The 3,554-nt window shown below is 40.9% G+C and overlaps 1 pseudogene; it reads right to left on the reverse strand.

The window, feature by feature from the left end:
* Positions 1 to 891: 891 nt before the first annotated feature.
* LOC149000173 (hydroquinone glucosyltransferase pseudogene) lies at positions 892 to 2,705 on the reverse strand (annotated as a pseudogene).
* Positions 2,706 to 3,554: the final 849 nt, after the last annotated feature.

Here is a 3,554-nt window from a genome sequence, read left to right on the forward strand (position 1 = left end):
TTTTTCTAAAGGGTGGGGATTTGATCTTGTTGGTATGGGGGATAGAGCTTCAACGATGTGCATTTAATGTGCAGTACTGAGCTGCGTATGATGTGGATGGAATGAGTGGTTGAGGTCAAAATCTCGACCACTCATTTCATATGTTTTTCTTTTAAAAACTTTCCACCATACCTACTTGTAACCCAAAAAAAAAAAGAGGCAAAATGAGTGGTTGAGATTTTGACCTCGAACAGTTAGTGTGGCGCATTTAGCCAAGTTGAACCCCAGTCTAGGGCCATAGAATATTCACTCGGACTTTGCTTGGGTGCTCAATGCGCAGGACTGTCAAGCCAACCGTTAGATCGAAATTTCAGTCGAAATTTTGATCTCGACCATCAAAATTCAATGGTCGAGATTCAATTTCAACCGAGATTTCGGATTTGAGAGTCTAAAATCTCGGCTTGACGGTCATTCGCATTTAATGCGCATAACCCAAGCAATTTCGCATTCAGTGCAAGTATAGTGCCATGTCAGCAGCTGCTCTGAAGCAAAATCCAATTAATCATTCCCCCTCTTTTAGGGGTAGATGATCTAATTCTGTCTCCCCACTCCCACTTCCCGTACAAAATAATTATTCTAAAAAGTTCATAGATCAATTCCGATAGGATCCTGGCAATCAGTTCATCCCAATAGTGAAAAAATTAAAAATCATCGAATTATTGCAATGGAACACAAAGAAAGTCGAAAAGATTGAAGACTCCTTCCCAACAACTTTGTTAATTGAATGGCCTAAACACGGATCCATATCCTCTGTAATTCCTTTCCCTACAATTCCTTGTAATTCTCTCATAGGATTGTGCCATGTGGCATTTAAGTAATCCAAAGGTTACCCAACAAACTAGAATTTAAATAACATTCAAATTTATGGGTGGGTTTAAATAAAATTCAAATTTAGTTTAAATTAGATAACCTTTGGATTACTTAAATGCCACGTGGCACAATCCTGTGAGGGAATTACGGGAACTGTAGGGAAAGGAATTACAGAGGATGTGGATCCCCTAAACACAGGTTTAGGAAGCCTCAAGTCAAAATCAACAGAACAACAGAGATCCAAATGTAAAATACAAAGAAATAGCAATTGCACCATCGAACCATATGAGCTCCAAAGAACCCTACACCATTGTACTGCTATGACCGATGTTAATCATACCTTATTTTACAGAAATTCAGTTTTCACCATAAGACATGGGTCCAAGCTTCACAGCGGCTACTGGGTCCTCCATTTCTGTGCTACCTCTAAGAATGACAGTGTTGAAGAGCCTTCTTCACTTAACACCGTGCCCGCTGCCACCTTTAGCTCCCTCATCCTGCTTCTTACTGTCTGCCCTTCTTCTCCATCCATTAGGTTTCTCACAACCTTGGCAATCTCTTCACTCTCAATAATTCCATCTTCTCTCTCTTTAGGCCTCAGTGCCACCTTCATGTCCTCCACTAGCATCACTGCATTCATCCTTTGCTCTGCAAAGAGTGGCCAAGCAATCAAGGGCACACCATGGACAATGCTCTCCAAAGTTGAGTTCCACCCACAATGAGTTAAGAACCCTCCAGTGGAACCATGGCTTAGTACTTGCACTTGAGGAGCCCATGAGGAAACCACAAACCCTCTTCCTTTGGTCCTCTTCATGAACCCTTCAGGAAGATGCGAAAATGGATCCTCAATGCTTTGGGAATCAAAGAAGTTTGCATTCACATTACGAGTTGGGCTTCTAATAACCCATAAAAATCTTTGTTCACTTTGCTCCAATCCTATGGCCAATTCAGTCAGCTGCTCTGGTGTCAAAGCTCCCCCACTTCCAAATGAAACAAACAGAACAGACTCATCTGGTTGATCATCCAACCACTTCAGGCATTCATGTACATGATCCTCGTTTCCTAAATCGGTCCTTATAAGTGGTCCAACCGGGTAGACCTGTGGTGTGGAGAGCTCTGCACCTTCCATAAAAGCCTTGATTGCACCTGGTTCCAAATCCATGAAGCTATTCAATAAAACACCATCAGCCTCAACGACATGTTTAGAGAGGCTTAGAAGAAATGAATAGGATTCATTCATTCGATCCTGAATTGTTTCAAATAAATCACTTCCATGAACTGGCACACACCCAGGCAATTTCACCGGTTCAGGTAGGTCCCTATACTCACATGAATGCATCTCATCTAACTTTGGCAAATAGAAGTACAACCACAAGGACATAGCTGTAGAAGTATAGAAGAGGTAACACAAAGTCTTGAACTCCTTGGCAACTACGAACGCATCGATGCCAAAGAGATCAACAACTAAGGCAGAGAGACGAGAAGTGGTACTTAGCTCTTTAAGTACCTCTCGAAGAGAGGAAAGAGAACGAGAAAGGGTGTGATGGATACGGACTTCATGAGGTACTTCTGAGGAAATGTCATCAAGATTAACAGGTGGGAGCAACACAGTGTTTATGGTTTTTGGGAGGGAATCTAATACTTCTTTCTGGGCTTTGGGGAGAGGACCTTCACATGGAATAACAATTTTTACTGAGAAGTACTGGTGATAGAGAGCAACGACTCGCTTTGCAATCTCGGCCATTGGGATAAGGTGACCCATCCCTGGTGAGGGTAGAATGACAATGTGAGAAGTTCCTTCTGCTTCTCCCATGGTGATCAGTATTTGGAACTAGAATTGATATTGAGATCTCAAGGTTAAGTTGGTTAATATAGACAGTGTGTGCTTATTCTACTTGGATACTAACAGTGGAGTTTTTATTGTTTATTTGATAGTTAGGAGTGAGTCAGTCACTGGCCAACCAATTGACATAGAAGTGGTGGAGGGTGAAAATGGTGTCAGCACTCACACATAAGGTATCCACTTTCTGCATTATTTGTTGTGCCTAATCAGATTCATCTTCCAGACTTTAAATCTTCAACAGGGTTCTCCCATTTTATTGGATCAGATAAAGAGAACAAACAAGAATGAGGTGTCGATTTACTTTATTAAAGAACACACGAAATTGGTTAGGAATACAACATAGACCTTCACCCAACGAGGGCTTTTTCTTTAGACCAAAAAAATCATATAGAAAGGCTTCTCATGCGAAATTCCCATAGTAATGATTGTAAATATTAAAATCTTGCTTCATTCTGGTTTTTTCTCTGAGGTCTGGATTCAATACTTGTACAACGAAGTACATTATATCCAATGAGCCAATTATATGGTATCAATTAATGCCGTATTCTATACCTGCATGAAACATGTTGAGATAGATTTTTACTTCGTCCATGATGGAGTGGTTAACCAGAATTCTGATGTTAAGTCATATCCACTAAGGATCAAGTGGTAGATATCACCACTAGAGCTCGTCCCCATGAGAATTTACACACCTTGCTTCCCAATCTCAAGGTGTCTTCTCCCTGTATGAGATTGAAGAAGCGTGTTAAGAATACTCAAGGACTCTCACATGTGATAACAGAAGAATTGCCTAGGGTTTATAGAAGAAAGATAGCTGGTTACTCAACCTATTTCAACTAGGGTTTCCTAGAGAAGGTTGGAC

This window comes from Hakea prostrata, chromosome 11 (genome assembly GCF_041222555.1).
Source record: "Hakea prostrata isolate BN-2017 chromosome 11, UWA_Hpros_2, whole genome shotgun sequence".
NCBI lineage: Eukaryota > Viridiplantae > Streptophyta > Magnoliopsida > Proteales > Proteaceae > Hakea > Hakea prostrata.